Genomic DNA, 20,129 nt, shown 5'->3' with positions numbered 1-20,129 from the left:
GCGCAAGTTAGGATTAGGCTCTTCAGCAGCAGTATCCCTTGCATGCGGTAAGGACTGCAGTCCAGCTGGCTTCCAGGCATTCGGCACAAGCAGTGTCCTTCGGCAGATTTGGATGCAAGGAGACTCGCAGCGGAGACCTCTGCAAACAGCGTGAGAGCGACCGCAAAAATGCCAATAAATTAGGACATGACCAAGAAGACGTGGACCTGTTGTCATGCCTCTCTTTTTGGCCTGCTCTTCAGGAGACCTAACCCAGCAGCAGCTGTCAGGCTAGTCCCCTTCTGACGCTGCACTGAGATTTACTGCCCGTTCTTGACAGCACGTCCACCCACTGAAAGCTCGCTAACTGCAGAGGCTACTTAAATACCTCAGATTCCCAGAGGGTTCAGCGTGTTTTACCTCTCCTTATTCCTGACGCTGGGGTTTTGAAATACTCAGGCGCAAGCAGGTTTAAATTCTTTCCTTCTGGCTTTTAGGCGTTCTTCACAATAATTATTTGCAATTGGCCAGATCTGCAGGAACTCGGGAGCAGTTGGCAGTTAATAGCAAGGCACTGCCTCAGGGAGTGAGATTTTCTTGTAAGGGGTTCCTGGGAGGAAAGCTCCGGCCGGCTGCAGAGGAAAGTGGAAGCACCTCCGTCTGCTTCCCTGAGGCGGACGGCAAGCAGAGGAGAGGTAGCACACAGCAGGACAGGCACAAGGCTCAGCTCCAGGTAACTTACAGGAGGTATTTGTGAGACGGCGACAAATGCCAGCACACCAATCCCACAGTTACCACCCCTGGGAACTTCCACTTAACCGAGGAAAGAGACATATCACCGAGGAAAAAAAAACCCAAACCCAAACGTTTGGGAAAGGAAATGGTATTTTATTGACAAAAAATAAAAAAAGAAAAGAAAAGAAATAAAATAACTGCGTTTCACTTATACACCGTGAAAATACTGAGTTGTGTGTTATTTTCATAAGAAGAGGTCAAGACTTTCACAAGTAAACCACATTCTTTCTTACAGCGTTATTCCACGAGATGAGGCTCTGGTGGCATCTGCACTGGGCGTTTTCACTAAACAGTAGAGCAGGACTAAATGTGCCTTGGGCAAAACCCCTAAATATTGGCCTCTTCCAGGTGCTACCCCATTGAAGACACCCACTTGGTCAATATTGAATTATTTCTGCATTAGAGACAAATCTCAAGATTTCCTCCCTTGGATGTTGGGCAAATTAACGGCTATCCCTCCCCTCCATTTTCTCAGTCTGGATTTGTATTTCCCATTCGACCGGCTGAAAGCCTGTCAAAACAGCATACAGGCTGTCCCCTCCCATCTGCCAGAAAGAAAACAGTACTGAAGGGGATATATTATACAAACAATCACTAACAGCAAAGGGGCAAGATCACTGGATGCTGCTAAATTCTCCAGTGCTTCCATCCAGCATTGCGTGTCCAGCAGCAAGCCCTGCAGTTTTCTTCCCTAGCAAGGCTTATATTTGCGTATAGCACATACTAGGCACGTGAACAGGTGCTGTACGAAATACAAGCCACAGGACAGGAGTACCTGTCTACAGGTGGTATCCAACAGGGCCGTGTGTTTGAAGCTGCTGTGCTCCAAGCCAGCTGTGACAGGCTCTATCACATCACTCGGCAAGGGCTCTTCTCAAAAAACCTGATGAAAGAGAGAGCTTCAGTCTGGCAAGATTTAAAAATCTGTAGGCAAAAAAGAAATACTAATGCCACTACAATTCCTTATTTATGTACCTATTTATGTGATTTCTTCCCTACTTAAAGGGTCCAGGAAGGAACAGAGCTAGACCTAGACCTGGACAATTCTGACACCATGCAAGTGCTTTGAAAGTGGATTTGAAGCTTTCTCCACCTGGATCTTCCTACTAAGTTCCCTAGTGAGATAACAGCTTTATTCTGTGCAGTTTTCTACTCTGCACGAGCGTCGCACAGATCATTAAGAACAGTCACACAAACTCTTTTAGTACCATAATGTTTTTGCAATACAAGGGATGGGCTGGATTGAGAACACCAAACTCTGATTATGAAGCCTGCAGCTCTTTTTGCAAGTACTCATCTGACAAAGACTTCTTTTACCACTCACAGCGCAGCTTTGCCATTAAGTTCTGCTTATCCAGCATCTCCCTGCCAGGAAAAGACGCAACCCCATGCTCCCTCATTTGTCTATCTGCACATTCCCAGCCACTCCCCAGCAGCAGCACAAGCGTTCCCCGGATGAGGTAGGGAACTAAAGGAGTCGAAAACCTCGGGGGCGGGGGGAGGGAAACCCGGGGGGGCGGTGGGGGGTGGGGCGGAATGTGGCTGCATAAATTCCCCATTGGTCCTAGCTCCTTCTCTTCACTCGTTATGGGACAGGCAAGTACCAGGGAAAGCACAAGTGATGGGAAAGGAAGGCTAGGGCAGGGCAGGGGTTTCTGGTATAGCTGCGCCCAACAGGTCAGTTCTATCACAGCAGCCAGTAATTCTCTACCTTTCTTTTCCAAAGAGCAAGAGCCAAGCCTAAATCATGTGAATAACTCACTTTCAGAGTCTCATACTCCACGGCCTACAAACGAAGTCTTGGCGAACTACATGCCTAAGCTAGGTTCCTACAACAGGGAGAATGAATATCCTACCAGCTTACGCTGCCGCCTTGAAAGCGGTGTGCTGTTCGTCACACACTTTAAAGCGCAGAGCTGTGCTAAACCAGAGCTTTAGCGCAGCACTTCGACATAAACAGCCCAACAGCTTCACAGAGAACTCATCTCCTACTTGCTCAATTACTCTTCCGAATTTTCCCAAAGGAAGAAGGTGCAGGCAACAACAGTCACTGCTACCACCACAGATAGGCTGCACCCTCAGACTGCCAGGGGAGGAAAAGCCAGGCACAGCAAAGCATGCAAAGCATGGCTGTTCCCTTCCATAGCCTCTCATCTCCACAATGCATTTATTGATCTCAATGCAATTTTTCTCGCTAACTCAGCAAAGCAGATCTTTCCTTTTAACATATCCAGAGCTCGGGAACTCTTGAGGGAAAAAACCAGGTTTGTTCCAGTCTCTTGGCCTGTCCATTTATATGTTGCTATCCAGCACATGTAAGGTCCCCATGTCTTACTTAATTATAGAAACAGATCCCTCATCGCATACTTTGAACCTGCCCTAGGTGTATTTGATAGTTTATTCCGGTGCAAAAGCTGAATTTCAGGCCTATGCCACAAAACTCACCTGATTTTATCATGGATAAGGGACCAAGATTTAGGGTTTTCTTTTATTAAAGAAGTGTGGTATCTACCATCCTATTGCCCCTCTCTACAATCAAGCGGACAAGCCTCAGCGCAGGAAGAGTACAACTCGTAACTGCCAACCAGAAAAATACACAAGCACTACAAAAGCCTACAGTTTCATCGGAAATGAAATCACTTGCTACTACACAGAACTGCATCGGTTTTCTGTCGTAAACGTCATTAAATTACTACATACGCCTCGAAGACAATCATTAAGAGGTGTAAACGTGTAACAGGTCTACGTAGTCAGTACAAAGCACCGCACCAAGTACATAGAAAGTCTGCTCATAAATACTTCTTTAACAATTTAGCACTAGAAAAATGGTACTTTAAAAGGCATCTTTTACGAAGTTATTCAGTTTGTCCAGGGCTGCTGGGCTTGTTCTATCCCTACTATATTACAGCCACCTGACTCTCTCTCCAAATCCTTTGACTATTCTGGAACAAAAGGCTACATGTGGCTGGGATCTGCCAGACTGATTGCTGCTGCTAATGAGCAGCCCTGATTCAAAGCTCTTCTTTTCTGTCCATAACAGTACTCCGCAGCAAGTTCCTCTAATCAATCAGCTCTGGAGCAAAGTGATCACTAGCGGCTGTAGGTCTCTAAAGTATAGCCGAAAGCTGGTAAAACGGGGTAGAGTTGAACAGACTTTTAATGAATTCAGGGTGAAAGAGCCTCTGGGGTGTCAAAGTGATCTGTCACTATCATCATTCCCCCCAGTTACACCTGCAAGAACCAGGTGAGAGAGGCCTCAGGATTTAGGAGCAGTGGCAGGAGGTAGGTAGCTGTTGCACTGCTAAAGAAGAGCTCGCGGAGGGCAGCATGCAGAGCTCACACCAGCCTGCAGAAGGTGTGCAAGCAGAAACCGCTGGGCTGCCTTTGCTTGGGTTGCCACAGGCTTCTTTCTTCAAAGCCTCTGAGAAACATTGCGGGTGCCAGAAGGCTGCGGGGGGCTGACTGGGTCTCGCAGCACTTAAAGCCCCATGGATCAGCAAGAACAATACAAAGTGGGAGACGTGTAACGGTAAAGAGCTGCAGACCTGACACCATCTGTAGGTACAGCACAGATCTCAGAAATGTGGACAGCAACACCAGGGAGTTGCTCAAAAGAAATTGAGAGCTTTAGGCAACTGTTGGTATGGGAGGTTCCACTATGGAGCTGAAAACCATCAGGGAAACAGGAGAGAGCTACAGGAGAGGAGCACTCTTATGCCTGACTGCACGGGGCCAGCTCTTCTTGCCAGACTTGCTGTAGTCACAGCTTTACCTGGGCTGCCTAGAACACATTTATCACAGGGCTGCAAGCGGCCATAAGAACGGGCAGTGCCTACCAGGACCTCAGCGCCCACAAGGACAACGTTATCAGCTCCTAGATGCTTCTACTGATGCTGCAGGTGAGGGGGTACGTGCAACACCGCAGCTCTGTTGTCCAAAAGAGCACCAAGGCAATAAGCGGTTTGCAGGGGTGAGCAAAGCCCTCGGGGAGGCAGGAGCAGAACTCGCTCTGCTCTGCTCTGCCCCTACCAAAGGCTCCTTCTTCTATGCTGCAGCAGCAGCTGCAGCAGCTGTGAGGGGAGCCAGGACTGGGAGCCCAACCGTGAGGCTCGGCAAGTTGCTCTCCAGGGAAAGGATCTGCTTGCTCCTTATTTGCTCTTTGCTTTTCTTCCTCAGCAGAGGCAGTAGCAATGAGACCATTACTAGATAAGCCTTGATTTGGAGAAAACTCCAGGAACAAACTCGCCAACAGAGTTTCAAGTTGACAAGCAGGTATTCTTTCTTGTGGCGCCGGGAGACACGGGGCATAGCTCCTCCTAACGTGTGTCCCCGTATGGCTATACAGGCCATCCTTATATATGAGGCTACACATGAATGACACCATTTTCCAGAAACTTTCCCACATGCATACAAAAAATGTGATGGTGGTCTTCGAGGGTCGTTCACTTCTCGCAACCATCTTCGTAACTTCTGCCCATCCTGGACACCTGCTAGTCTCAGATAATCCCCATCCCCAGGCCCGGTTTTTCTCTTCTGCTTTTCATACACTTTTTGTACTAAGGTCCTAAGGACCTGAAACGATGTCAACTACCTTGAAGCACCGCAGTTCTTTTCCATTACAAAGCCATCAAACTTACGTTACTTAGAACTGACTACATTGTGCTTTTGTGCCTCCTTGTCTCAGCCTTCATAACTCTTCTGATAAACAGCCGACCGATTTCACATCAGGCTGGGCTGTCACAAGTCTCTGGGCGCTGGGCCGCTATGTAATTCTCCAGCACAGCTGGGAGTGGCAGGAGTGTGCGTGCTACATGCGTAGGTGGGAAAGCGTGACCAAGAGCTCCTGCCCACAGGCTCCTCAAGGCTGCTGCTGTGGGTGCCGTGGAGGGAGACAGGAGGCCGACTGAAGGGCACAGTGGGGCGTGGAGCTCCCTGTGCAGGCCAGGGAGGCCCTTGTGCCAGGGCGGCTGCTCTTTCTGGGGAGGCTTAGGGGCCCTGGGAGCTCTGTCCTGCCACGGGGGGGCGGTATTTCCCCGCTGCAGGGGCCGGAGAGCCACGCGTTGGGCGTGGCCGTCAGAGCGGGGTGTTGCCATGGGGCTGTGGTGCCTCTGACGTCACAGAGGGGTGCCTTAAGGCACTAGCAGCAGCGGCACTGCCCCTGCAGTATAGCTCGGGAGAGCGGTGAGTGTGGCGGGCGGGGGGAAGGCAAGGCTGGGTGAGGGCCTTGGCACAAGTGCTGGGCCATGGAGGGCTCTCAAAGGCCGGGGCGAGGGTGCAGGCACCGCATGGAGCTCCTTGGGCAGGGATAATGCTGCCTTCAGGGCTGGGTGCAGAGGGCCCGCGCCAGGGCTGGCAGCCACGAGGAGTGCACGAGTGGGCTGTGAGGACGTGCCCCCATGGGGCAGCGCTCAGCAGCCTTTCCCGTGCTGCCCGCCAGCTCCCTCGTGCCCTGTCACAGCTGTTGCTCGGCCCCTGCATCTCCTGCCCCTCTGTGCCAGCCACCATCTCCCTCCCGGCCAGCCCTGCTGAGCGCTTTGCCTTTACCCCTTCTCTCCCTCCTCCTGCAGACCATGGCTCTGGGCATCGGCCGCATCCTGACCGTGCTGAGCATCCTACACTTCGTGCTCAGGGGAAACGAGCCGCCAGACCTGATCACGCGAGTCAACCTGCGGCGGTATGAGGAGGAGCAGGAGCAGCAGCAGCAGTTCCTGATGTGTCTGCAGCAGCAGCTGCAGAAGAAGCAGGAGCCGCGGGGGCTCCAGGAAGTTGTGCTCCTCGCTGTCTGGCAGCACGGCGGGTTTTGGCTCGCTGCCGACGCCCCGCTCATGCTGTTGGGGCTCTTGTGGCTGCTCAGAAAGAGGAGAGCGGCCGCTGGCAGCGGCAGCCAGCAAGGGAGCTCCAGCCCTGCGGAACAGAAGCCGGGGCAAAGAGGATGAAGGGCCCGGTAAGGCAGAGCGCAGGCACACGCCGCGTCCAGCCCGCTCTTCGGCTCGGCGTCCCAGAGGAGAGAGGCGACGGCGACGACCTTCTGGGCATTCTCCAAACGCTTCCCGAGAGCAGCTTCACGATGGGGCTGCACACAGCCGTGGGAGCGGGCAGCGCCTCCAAGAGGGCGCTTGGATGCATAGGACTTGAGGATCATTTTGGTAGACGTAGATAAGGTAGCTAGGAGTTGTTTCCTGCGCAAGTTAGGATTAGGCTCTTCAGCAGCAGTATCCCTTGCATGCGGTAAGGACTGCAGTCCAGCTGGCTTCCAGGCATTCGGCACAAGCAGTGTCCTTCGGCAGATTTGGATGCAAGGAGACTCGCAGCGGAGACCTCTGCAAACAGCGTGAGAGCGACCGCAAAAATGCCAATAAATTAGGACATGACCAAGAAGACGTGGACCTGTTGTCATGCCTCTCTTTTTGGCCTGCTCTTCAGGAGACCTAACCCAGCAGCAGCTGTCAGGCTAGTCCCCTTCTGACGCTGCACTGAGATTTACTGCCCGTTCTTGACAGCACGTCCACCCACTGAAAGCTCGCTAACTGCAGAGGCTACTTAAATACCTCAGATTCCCAGAGGGTTCAGCGTGTTTTACCTCTCCTTATTCCTGACGCTGGGGTTTTGAAATACTCAGGCGCAAGCAGGTTTAAATTCTTTCCTTCTGGCTTTTAGGCGTTCTTCACAATAATTATTTGCAATTGGCCAGATCTGCAGGAACTCGGGAGCAGTTGGCAGTTAATAGCAAGGCACTGCCTCAGGGAGTGAGATTTTCTTGTAAGGGGTTCCTGGGAGGAAAGCTCCGGCCGGCTGCAGAGGAAAGTGGAAGCACCTCCGTCTGCTTCCCTGAGGCGGACGGCAAGCAGAGGAGAGGTAGCACACAGCAGGACAGGCACAAGGCTCAGCTCCAGGTAACTTACAGGAGGTATTTGTGAGACGGCGACAAATGCCAGCACACCAATCCCACAGTTACCACCCCTGGGAACTTCCACTTAACCGAGGAAAGAGACATATCACCGAGGAAAAAAAAACCCAAACCCAAACGTTTGGGAAAGGAAATGGAATTTTATTGACAAAAAATAAAAAAAGAAAAGAAAAGAAATAAAATAACTGCGTTTCACTTATACACCGTGAAAATACTGAGTTGTGTGTTATTTTCATAAGAAGAGGTCAAGACTTTCACAAGTAAACCACATTCTTTCTTACAGCGTTATTCCACGAGATGAGGCTCTGGTGGCATCTGCACTGGGCGTTTTCACTAAACAGTAGAGCAGGACTAAATGTGCCTTGGGCAAAACCCCTAAATATTGGCCTCTTCCAGGTGCTACCCCATTGAAGACACCCACTTGGTCAATATTGAATTATTTCTGCATTAGAGACAAATCTCAAGATTTCCTCCCTTGGATGTTGGGCAAATTAACGGCTATCCCTCCCCTCCATTTTCTCAGTCTGGATTTGTATTTCCCATTCGACCGGCTGAAAGCCTGTCAAAACAGCATACAGGCTGTCCCCTCCCATCTGCCAGAAAGAAAACAGTACTGAAGGGGATATATTATACAAACAATCACTAACAGCAAAGGGGCAAGATCACTGGATGCTGCTAAATTCTCCAGTGCTTCCATCCAGCATTGCGTGTCCAGCAGCAAGCCCTGCAGTTTTCTTCCCTAGCAAGGCTTATATTTGCGTATAGCACATACTAGGCACGTGAACAGGTGCTGTACGAAATACAAGCCACAGGACAGGAGTACCTGTCTACAGGTGGTATCCAACAGGGCCGTGTGTTTGAAGCTGCTGTGCTCCAAGCCAGCTGTGACAGGCTCTATCACATCACTCGGCAAGGGCTCTTCTCAAAAAACCTGATGAAAGAGAGAGCTTCAGTCTGGCAAGATTTAAAAATCTGTAGGCAAAAAAGAAATACTAATGCCACTACAATTCCTTATTTATGTACCTATTTATGTGATTTCTTCCCTACTTAAAGGGTCCAGGAAGGAACAGAGCTAGACCTAGACCTGGACAATTCTGACACCATGCAAGTGCTTTGAAAGTGGATTTGAAGCTTTCTCCACCTGGATCTTCCTACTAAGTTCCCTAGTGAGATAACAGCTTTATTCTGTGCAGTTTTCTACTCTGCACGAGCGTCGCACAGATCATTAAGAACAGTCACACAAACTCTTTTAGTACCATAATGTTTTTGCAATACAAGGGATGGGCTGGATTGAGAACACCAAACTCTGATTATGAAGCCTGCAGCTCTTTTTGCAAGTACTCATCTGACAAAGACTTCTTTTACCACTCACAGCGCAGCTTTGCCATTAAGTTCTGCTTATCCAGCATCTCCCTGCCAGGAAAAGACGCAACCCCATGCTCCCTCATTTGTCTATCTGCACATTCCCAGCCACTCCCCAGCAGCAGCACAAGCGTTCCCCGGATGAGGTAGGGAACTAAAGGAGTCGAAAACCTCGGGGGCGGGGGGAGGGAAACCCGGGGGGGCGGTGGGGGGTGGGGCGGAATGTGGCTGCATAAATTCCCCATTGGTCCTAGCTCCTTCTCTTCACTCGTTATGGGACAGGCAAGTACCAGGGAAAGCACAAGTGATGGGAAAGGAAGGCTAGGGCAGGGCAGGGGTTTCTGGTATAGCTGCGCCCAACAGGTCAGTTCTATCACAGCAGCCAGTAATTCTCTACCTTTCTTTTCCAAAGAGCAAGAGCCAAGCCTAAATCATGTGAATAACTCACTTTCAGAGTCTCATACTCCACGGCCTACAAACGAAGTCTTGGCGAACTACATGCCTAAGCTAGGTTCCTACAACAGGGAGAATGAATATCCTACCAGCTTACGCTGCCGCCTTGAAAGCAGTGTGCTGTTCGTCACACACTTTAAAGCGCAGAGCTGTGCTAAACCAGAGCTTTAGCGCAGCACTTCGACATAAACAGCCCAACAGCTTCACAGAGAACTCATCTCCTACTTGCTCAATTACTCTTCCGAATTTTCCCAAAGGAAGAAGGTGCAGGCAACAACAGTCACTGCTACCACCACAGATAGGCTGCACCCTCAGACTGCCAGGGGAGGAAAAGCCAGGCACAGCAAAGCATGCAAAGCATGGCTGTTCCCTTCCATAGCCTCTCATCTCCACAATGCATTTATTGATCTCAATGCAATTTTTCTCGCTAACTCAGCAAAGCAGATCTTTCCTTTTAACATATCCAGAGCTCGGGAACTCTTGAGGGAAAAAACCAGGTTTGTTCCAGTCTCTTGGCCTGTCCATTTATATGTTGCTATCCAGCACATGTAAGGTCCCCATGTCTTACTTAATTATAGAAACAGATCCCTCATCGCATACTTTGAACCTGCCCTAGGTGTATTTGATAGTTTATTCCGGTGCAAAAGCTGAATTTCAGGCCTATGCCACAAAACTCACCTGATTTTATCATGGATAAGGGACCAAGATTTAGGGTTTTCTTTTATTAAAGAAGTGTGGTATCTACCATCCTATTGCCCCTCTCTACAATCAAGCGGACAAGCCTCAGCGCAGGAAGAGTACAACTCGTAACTGCCAACCAGAAAAATACACAAGCACTACAAAAGCCTACAGTTTCATCGGAAATGAAATCACTTGCTACTACACAGAACTGCATCGGTTTTCTGTCGTAAACGTCATTAAATTACTACATACGCCTCGAAGACAATCATTAAGAGGTGTAAACGTGTAACAGGTCTACGTAGTCAGTACAAAGCACCGCACCAAGTACATAGAAAGTCTGCTCATAAATACTTCTTTAACAATTTAGCACTAGAAAAATGGTACTTTAAAAGGCATCTTTTACGAAGTTATTCAGTTTGTCCAGGGCTGCTGGGCTTGTTCTATCCCTACTATATTACAGCCACCTGACTCTCTCTCCAAATCCTTTGACTATTCTGGAACAAAAGGCTACATGTGGCTGGGATCTGCCAGACTGATTGCTGCTGCTAATGAGCAGCCCTGATTCAAAGCTCTTCTTTTCTGTCCATAACAGTACTCCGCAGCAAGTTCCTCTAATCAATCAGCTCTGGAGCAAAGTGATCACTAGCGGCTGTAGGTCTCTAAAGTATAGCCGAAAGCTGGTAAAACGGGGTAGAGTTGAACAGACTTTTAATGAATTCAGGGTGAAAGAGCCTCTGGGGTGTCAAAGTGATCTGTCACTATCATCATTCCCCCCAGTTACACCTGCAAGAACCAGGTGAGAGAGGCCTCAGGATTTAGGAGCAGTGGCAGGAGGTAGGTAGCTGTTGCACTGCTAAAGAAGAGCTCGCGGAGGGCAGCATGCAGAGCTCACACCAGCCTGCAGAAGGTGTGCAAGCAGAAACCGCTGGGCTGCCTTTGCTTGGGTTGCCACAGGCTTCTTTCTTCAAAGCCTCTGAGAAACATTGCGGGTGCCAGAAGGCTGCGGGGGGCTGACTGGGTCTCGCAGCACTTAAAGCCCCATGGATCAGCAAGAACAATACAAAGTGGGAGACGTGTAACGGTAAAGAGCTGCAGACCTGACACCATCTGTAGGTACAGCACAGATCTCAGAAATGTGGACAGCAACACCAGGGAGTTGCTCAAAAGAAATTGAGAGCTTTAGGCAACTGTTGGTATGGGAGGTTCCACTATGGAGCTGAAAACCATCAGGGAAACAGGAGAGAGATACAGGAGAGGAGCACTCTTATGCCTGACTGCACGGGGCCAGCTCTTCTTGCCAGACTTGCTGTAGTCACAGCTTTACCTGGGCTGCCTAGAACACATTTATCACAGGGCTGCAAGCGGCCATAAGAACGGGCAGTGCCTACCAGGACCTCAGCGCCCACAAGGACAACGTTATCAGCTCCTAGATGCTTCTACTGATGCTACAGGTGAGGGGGTACGTGCAACACCGCAGCTCTGTTGTCCAAAAGAGCACCAAGGCAATAAGCGGTTTGCAGGGGTGAGCAAAGCCCTCGGGGAGGCAGGAGCAGAACTCGCTCTGCTCTGCTCTGCCCCTACCAAAGGCTCCTTCTTCTATGCTGCAGCAGCAGCTGCAGCAGCTGTGAGGGGAGCCAGGACTGGGAGCCCAACCGTGAGGCTCGGCAAGTTGCTCTCCAGGGAAAGGATCTGCTTGCTCCTTATTTGCTCTTTGCTTTTCTTCCTCAGCAGAGGCAGTAGCAATGAGACCATTACTAGATAAGCCTTGATTTGGAGAAAACTCCAGGAACTCCAGGTATTCTTTCTTGTGGCGCCGGGAGACACGGGGCATAGCTCCTCCTAACGTGTGTCCCCGTATGGCTATACAGGCCATCCTTATATATGAGGCTACACATGAATGACACCATTTTCCAGAAACTTTCCCACATGCATACAAAAAATGTGATGGTGGTCTTCGAGGGTCGTTCACTTCTCGCAACCATCTTCGTAACTTCTGCCCATCCTGGACACCTGCTAGTCTCAGATAATCCCCATCCCCAGGCCCGGTTTTTCTCTTCTGCTTTTCATACACTTTTTGTACTAAGGTCCTAAGGACCTGAAACGATGTCAACTACCTTGAAGCACCGCAGTTCTTTTCCATTACAAAGCCATCAAACTTACGTTACTTAGAACTGACTACATTGTGCTTTTGTGCCTCCTTGTCTCAGCCTTCATAACTCTTCTGATAAACAGCCGCCCGATTTCACATCAGGCTGGGCTGTCACAAGTCCCTGGGCGCTGGGCCGCTATGTAATTCTCCAGCACAGCTGGGAGTGGCAGGAGTGTGCGTGCTACATGCATAGGTGGGAAAGCGTGACCAAGAGCTCCTGCCCACAGGCTCCTCAAGGCTGCTGCTGTGGGTGCCGTGGAGGGAGACAGGAGGCCGACTGAAGGGCACAGTGGGGCGTGGAGCTCCCTGTGCAGGCCAGGGAGGCCCTTGTGCCAGGGCGGCTGCTCTTTCTGGGGAGGCTTAGGGGCCCTGGGAGCTCTGTCCTGCCACGGGGGGGCGGTATTTCCCCGCTGCAGGGGCCGGAGAGCCACGCGTTGGGCGTGGCCGTCAGAGCGGGGTGTTGCCATGGGGCTGTGGTGCCTCTGACGTCACAGAGGGGTGCCTTAAGGCACTAGCAGCAGCGGCACTGCCCCTGCAGTATAGCTCGGGAGAGCGGTGAGTGTGGCGGGCGGGGGGAAGGCAAGGCTGGGTGAGGGCCTTGGCACAAGTGCTGGGCCATGGAGGGCTCTCAAAGGCCGGGGCGAGGGTGCAGGCACCGCATGGAGCTCCTTGGGCAGGGATAATGCTGCCTTCAGGGCTGGGTGCAGAGGGCCCGCGCCAGGGCTGGCAGCCACGAGGAGTGCACGAGTGGGCTGTGAGGACGTGCCCCCATGGGGCAGCGCTCAGCAGCCTTTCCCGTGCTGCCCGCCAGCTCCCTCGTGCCCTGTCACAGCTGTTGCTCGGCCCCTGCATCTCCTGCCCCTCTGTGCCAGCCACCATCTCCCTCCCGGCCAGCCCTGCTGAGCGCTTTGCCTTTACCCCTTCTCTCCCTCCTCCTGCAGACCATGGCTCTGGGCATCGGCCGCATCCTGACCGTGCTGAGCATCCTACACTTCGTGCTCAGGGGAAACGAGCCGCCAGACCTGATCACGCGAGTCAACCTGCGGCGGTATGAGGAGGAGCAGGAGCAGCAGCAGCAGTTCCTGATGTGTCTGCAGCAGCAGCTGCAGAAGAAGCAGGAGCCGCGGGGGCTCCAGGAAGTTGCGCTCCTCGCTGTCTGGCAGCACGGCGGGTTTTGGCTCGCTGCCGACGCCCCGCTCATGCTGTTGGGGCTCTTGTGGCTGCTCAGAAAGAGGAGAGCGGCCGCTGGCAGCGGCAGCCAGCAAGGGAGCTCCAGCCCTGCGGAACAGAAGCCGGGGCAAAGAGGATGAAGGGCCCGGTAAGGCAGAGCGCAGGCACACGCCGCGTCCAGCCCGCTCTTCGGCTCGGCGTCCCAGAGGAGAGAGGCGACGGCGACGACCTTCTGGGCATTCTCCAAACGCTTCCCGAGAGCAGCTTCACGATGGGGCTGCACACAGCCGTGGGAGCGGGCAGCGCCTCCAAGAGGGCGCTTGGATGCATAGGACTTGAGGATCATTTTGGTAGACGTAGATAAGGTAGCTAGGAGTTGTTTCCTGCGCAAGTTAGGATTAGGCTCTTCAGCAGCAGTATCCCTTGCATGCGGTAAGGACTGCAGTCCAGCTGGCTTCCAGGCATTCGGCACAAGCAGTGTCCTTCGGCAGATTTGGATGCAAGGAGACTCGCAGCGGAGACCTCTGCAAACAGCGTGAGAGCGACCGCAAAAATGCCAATAAATTAGGACATGACCAAGAAGACGTGGACCTGTTGTCATGCCTCTCTTTTTGGCCTGCTCTTCAGGAGACCTAACCCAGCAGCAGCTGTCAGGCTAGTCCCCTTCTGACGCTGCACTGAGATTTACTGCCCGTTCTTGACAGCACGTCCACCCACTGAAAGCTCGCTAACTGCAGAGGCTACTTAAATACCTCAGATTCCCAGAGGGTTCAGCGTGTTTTACCTCTCCTTATTCCTGACGCTGGGGTTTTGAAATACTCAGGCGCAAGCAGGTTTAAATTCTTTCCTTCTGGCTTTTAGGCGTTCTTCACAATAATTATTTGCAATTGGCCAGATCTGCAGGAACTCGGGAGCAGTTGGCAGTTAATAGCAAGGCACTGCCTCAGGGAGTGAGATTTTCTTGTAAGGGGTTCCTGGGAGGAAAGCTCCGGCCGGCTGCAGAGGAAAGTGGAAGCACCTCCGTCTGCTTCCCTGAGGCGGACGGCAAGCAGAGGAGAGGTAACACACAGCAGGACAGGCACAAGGCTCAGCTCCAGGTAACTTACAGGAGGTATTTGTGAGACGGCGACAAATGCCAGCACACCAATCCCACAGTTACCACCCCTGGGAACTTCCACTTAACCGAGGAAAGAGACATATCACCGAGGAAAAAAAAACCCAAACCCAAACGTTTGGGAAAGGAAATGGAATTTTATTGACAAAAAATAAAAAAAGAAAAGAAAAGAAATAAAATAACTGCGTTTCACTTATACACCGTGAAAATACTGAGTTGTGTGTTATTTTCATAAGAAGAGGTCAAGACTTTCACAAGTAAACCACATTCTTTCTTACAGCGTTATTCCACGAGATGAGGCTCTGGTGGCATCTGCACTGGGCGTTTTCACTAAACAGTAGAGCAGGACTAAATGTGCCTTGGGCAAAACCCCTAAATATTGGCCTCTTCCAGGTGCTACCCCATTGAAGACACCCACTTGGTCAATATTGAATTATTTCTGCATTAGAGACAAATCTCAAGATTTCCTCCCTTGGATGTTGGGCAAATTAACGGCTATCCCTCCCCTCCATTTTCTCAGTCTGGATTTGTATTTCCCATTCGACCGGCTGAAAGCCTGTCAAAACAGCATACAGGCTGTCCCCTCCCATCTGCCAGAAAGAAAACAGTACTGAAGGGGATATATTATACAAACAATCACTAACAGCAAAGGGGCAAGATCACTGGATGCTGCTAAATTCTCCAGTGCTTCCATCCAGCATTGCGTGTCCAGCAGCAAGCCCTGCAGTTTTCTTCCCTAGCAAGGCTTATATTTGTGTATAGCACATACTAGGCACGTGAACAGGTGCTGTACTAAATACAGGCCACAGGACAGGAGTACCTGTCTACAGGTGGTATCCAACAGGGCCGTGTGTTTGAAGCTGCTGTGCTCCAAGCCAGCTGTGACAGGCTCTATCACATCACTCGGCAAGGGCTCTTCTCAAAAAACCTGATGAAAGAGAGAGCTTCAGTCTGGCAAGATTTAAAAATCTGTAGGCAAAAAAGAAATACTAATGCCACTTCAATTCCTTATTTATGTACCTATTTATGTGATTTCTTCCCTACTTAAAGGGTCCAGGAAGGAACAGAGCTAGACCTAGACCTGGACAATTCTGACACCATGCAAGTGCTTTGAAAGTGGATTTGAAGCTTTCTCCACCTGGATCTTCCTCCTAAGTTCCCTAGTGAGATAACAGCTTTATTCTGTGCAGTTTTCTACTCTGCACGAGCGTCGCACAGATCATTAAGAACAGTCACACAAACTCTTTTAGTACCATAATGTTTTTGCAATACAAGGGATGGGCTGGATTGAGAACACCAAACTCTGATTATGAAGCCTGCAGCTCTTTTTGCAAGTACTCATCTGACAAAGACTTCTTTTACCACTCACAGCGCAGCTTTGCCATTAAGTTCTGCTTATCCAGCATCTCCCTGCCAGGAAAAGACGCAACCCCATGCTCCCTCATTTGTCTATCTGCACATTCCCAGCCACTCCCCAGCAGCAGCACAAGCGTTCCCCGGATGAGGTAGGGAACTAAAGGAGTCGAAAACCTCGGGGGCGGGGGGAGGGAAACCCGGGGGGGCGGTGGGGGGTGGGGCGGAATGTGGCTGCATAAATTCCCCATTGGTCCTAGCTCCTTCTCTTCACTCGTTATGGGACAGGCAAGTACCAGGGAAAGCACAAGTGATGGGAAAGGAAGGCTAGGGCAGGGCAGGGGTTTCTGGTATAGCTGCGCCCAACAGGTCAGTTCTATCACAGCAGCCAGTAATTCTCTACCTTTCTTTTCCAAAGAGCAAGAGCCAAGCCTAAATCATGTGAATAACTCACTTTCAGAGTCTCATACTCCACGGCCTACAAACGAAGTCTTGGCGAACTACATGCCTAAGCTAGGTTCCTACAACAGGGAGAATGAATATCCTACCAGCTTACGCTGCCGCCTTGAAAGCGGTGTGCTGTTCGTCACACACTTTAAAGCGCAGAGCTGTGCTAAACCAGAGCTTTAGCGCAGCACTTCGACATAAACAGCCCAACAGCTTCACAGAGAACTCATCTCCTACTTGCTCAATTACTCTTCCGAATTTTCCCAAAGGAAGAAGGTGCAGGCAACAACAGTCACCGCTACCACCACAGATAGGCTGCACCCTCAGACTGCCAGGGGAGGAAAAGCCAGGCACAGCAAAGCATGCAAAGCATGGCTGTTCCCTTCCATAGCCTCTCATCTCCACAATGCATTTATTGATCTCAATGCAATTTTTCTCGCTAACTCAGCAAAGCAGATCTTTCCTTTTAACATATCCAGAGCTCGGGAACTCTTGAGGGAAAAAACCAGGTTTGTTCCAGTCTCTTGGCCTGTCCATTTATATGTTGATATCCAGCACATGTAAGGTCCCCATGTCTTACTTAATTATAGAAACAGATCCCTCATCGCATACTTTGAACCTGCCCTAGGTGTATTTGATAGTTTATTCCGGTGCAAAAGCTGAATTTCAGGCCTATGCCACAAAACTCACCTGATTTTATCATGGATAAGGGACCAAGATTTAGGGTTTTCTTTTATTAAAGAAGTGTGGTATCTACCATCCTATTGCCCCTCTCTACAATCAAGCGGACAAGCCTCAGCGCAGGAAGAGTACAACTCGTAACTGCCAACCAGAAAAATACACAAGCACTACAAAAGCCTACAGTTTCATCGGAAATGAAATCACTTGCTACTACACAGAACTGCATCGGTTTTCTGTCGTAAACGTCATTAAATTACTACATACGCCTCGAAGACAATCATTAAGAGGTGTAAACGTGTAACAGGTCTACGTAGTCAGTACAAAGCACCGCACCAAGTACATAGAAAGTCTGCTCATAAATACTTCTTTAACAATTTAGCACTAGAAAAATGGTACTTTATAAAAGGCATCTTTTACGAAGTTATTCAGTTTGTCCAGGGCTGCTGGGCTTGTTCTATCCCTACTATATTACAGCCACCTGACTCTCTCTCCAAATCCTTTGACTATTCTGGAACAAAAGGCTACATGTGGCTGGGATCTGCCAGACTGATTGCTGCTGCTAATGAGCAGCCCTGATTCAAAGCTCTTCTTTTCTGTCCATAACAGTACTCCGCAGCAAGTTCCTCTAATCAATCAGCTCTGGAGCAAAGTGATCACTAGCGGCTGTAGGTCTCTAAAGTATAGCCGAAAGCTGGTAAAACGGGGTAGAGTTGAACAGACTTTTAATGAATTCAGGGTGAAAGAGCCTCTGGGGTGTCAAAGTGATCTGTCACTATCATCATTCCCCCCAGTTACACCTGCAAGAACCAGGTGAGAGAGGCCTCAGGATTTAGGAGCAGTGGCAGGAGGTAGGTAGCTGTTGCATTGCTAAAGAAGAGCTCGCGGAGGGCAGCATGCAGAGCTCACACCAGCCTGCAGAAGGTGTGCAAGCAGAAACCGCTGGGCTGCCTTTGCTTGGGTTGCCACAGGCTTCTTTCTTCAAAGCCTCTGAGAAACATTGCGGGTGCCAGAAGGCTGCGGGGGGCTGACTGGGTCTCGCAGCACTTAAAGCCCCATGGATCAGCAAGAACAATACAAAGTGGGAGACGTGTAACGGTAAAGAGCTGCAGACCTGACACCATCTGTAGGTACAGTACAGATCTCAGAAATGTGGACAGCAACACCAGGGAGTTGCTCAAAAGAAATTGAGAGCTTTAGGCAACTGTTGGTATGGGAGGTTCCACTATGGAGCTGAAAACCATCAGGGAAACAGGAGAGAGCTACAGGAGAGGAGCACTCCTATGCCTGACTGCACGGGGCCAGCTCTTCTTGCCAGACTTGCTGTAGTCACAGCTTTACCTGGGCTGCCTAGAACACATTTATCACAGGGCTGCAAGCGGCCATAAGAACGGGCAGTGCCTACCAGGACCTCAGCGCCCACAAGGACAACGTTATCAGCTCCTAGATGCTTCTACTGATGCTACAGGTGAGGGGGTACGTGCAACACCGCAGCTCTGTTGTCCAAAAGAGCACCAAGGCAATAAGCGGTTTGCAGGGGTGAGCAAAGCCCTCGGGGAGGCAGGAGCAGAACTCGCTCTGCTCTGCTCTGCCCCTACCAAAGGCTCCTTCTTCTATGCTGCAGCAGCAGCTGCAGCAGCTGTGAGGGGAGCCAGGACTGGGAGCCCAACCGTGAGACTCGGCAAGTTGCTCTCCAGGGAAAGGATCTGCTTGCTCCTTATTTGCTCTTTGCTTTTCTTCCTCAGCAGAGGCAGTAGCAATGAGACCATTACTAGATAAGCCTTGATTTGGAGAAAACTCCAGGAACAAACTCGCCAACAGAGTTTCAAGTTGACAAGCAGGTATTCTTTCTTGTGGCGCCGGGAGACACGGGGCATAGCTCCTCCTAACGTGTGTCCCCGTATGGCTATACAGGCCATCCTTATATATGAGGCTACACATGAATGACACCATTTTCCAGAAACTTTCCCACATGCATACAAAAAATGTGATGGTGGTCTTCGAGGGTCGTTCACTTCTCGCAACCATCTTCGTAACTTCTGCCCATCCTGGACACCTGCTAGTCTCAGATAATCCCCATCCCCAGGCCCGGTTTTTCTCTTCTGCTTTTCATACACTTTTTGTACTAAGGTCCTAAGGACCTGAAACGATGTCAACTACCTTGAAGCACCGCAGTTCTTTTCCATTACAAAGCCATCAAACTTACGTTACTTAGAACTGACTACATTGTGCTTTTGTGCCTCCTTGTCTCAGCCTCCATAACTCTTCTGATAAACAGCCGCCCGATTTCACATCAGGCTGGGCTGTCACAAGTCTCTGGGCGCTGGGCCGCTATGTAATTCTCCAGCACAGCTGGGAGTGGCAGGAGTGTGCGTGCTACATGCATAGGTGGGAAAGCGTGACCAAGAGCTCCTGCCCACAGGCTCCTCAAGGCTGCTGCTGTGGGTGCCGTGGAGGGAGACAGGAGGCCGACTGAAGGGCACAGTGGGGCGTGGAGCTCCCTGTGCAGGCCAGGGAGGCCCTTGTGCCAGGGCGGCTGCTCTTTCTGGGGAGGCTTAGGGGCCCTGGGAGCTCTGTCCTGCCACGGGGGGGCGGTATTTCCCCGCTGCAGGGGCCGGAGAGCCACGCGTTGGGCGTGGCCGTCAGAGCGGGGTGTTGCCATGGGGCTGTGGTGCCTCTGACGTCACAGAGGGGTGCCTTAAGGCACTAGCAGCAGCGGCACTGCCCCTGCAGTATAGCTCGGGAGAGCGGTGAGTGTGGCGGGCGGGGGGAAGGCAAGGCTGGGTGAGGGCCTTGGCACAAGTGCTGGGCCATGGAGGGCTCTCAAAGGCCGGGGCGAGGGTGCAGGCACCGCATGGAGCTCCTTGGGCAGGGATAATGCTGCCTTCAGGGCTGGGTGCAGAGGGGCCGCGCCAGGGCTGGCAGCCACGAGGAGTGCACGAGTGGGCTGTGAGGACGTGCCCCCATGGGGCAGCGCTCAGCAGCCTTTCCCGTGCTGCCCGCCAGCTCCCTCGTGCCCTGTCACAGCTGTCGCTCGGCCC

Source organism: Lathamus discolor, chromosome 6 (assembly GCF_037157495.1).
Source record: "Lathamus discolor isolate bLatDis1 chromosome 6, bLatDis1.hap1, whole genome shotgun sequence".
Taxonomy (NCBI): Eukaryota; Metazoa; Chordata; class Aves; order Psittaciformes; family Psittacidae; genus Lathamus; species Lathamus discolor.
The sequence above is the reverse complement of the archived record's forward strand: the minus strand, read 5'-3'. Positions refer to the sequence as shown.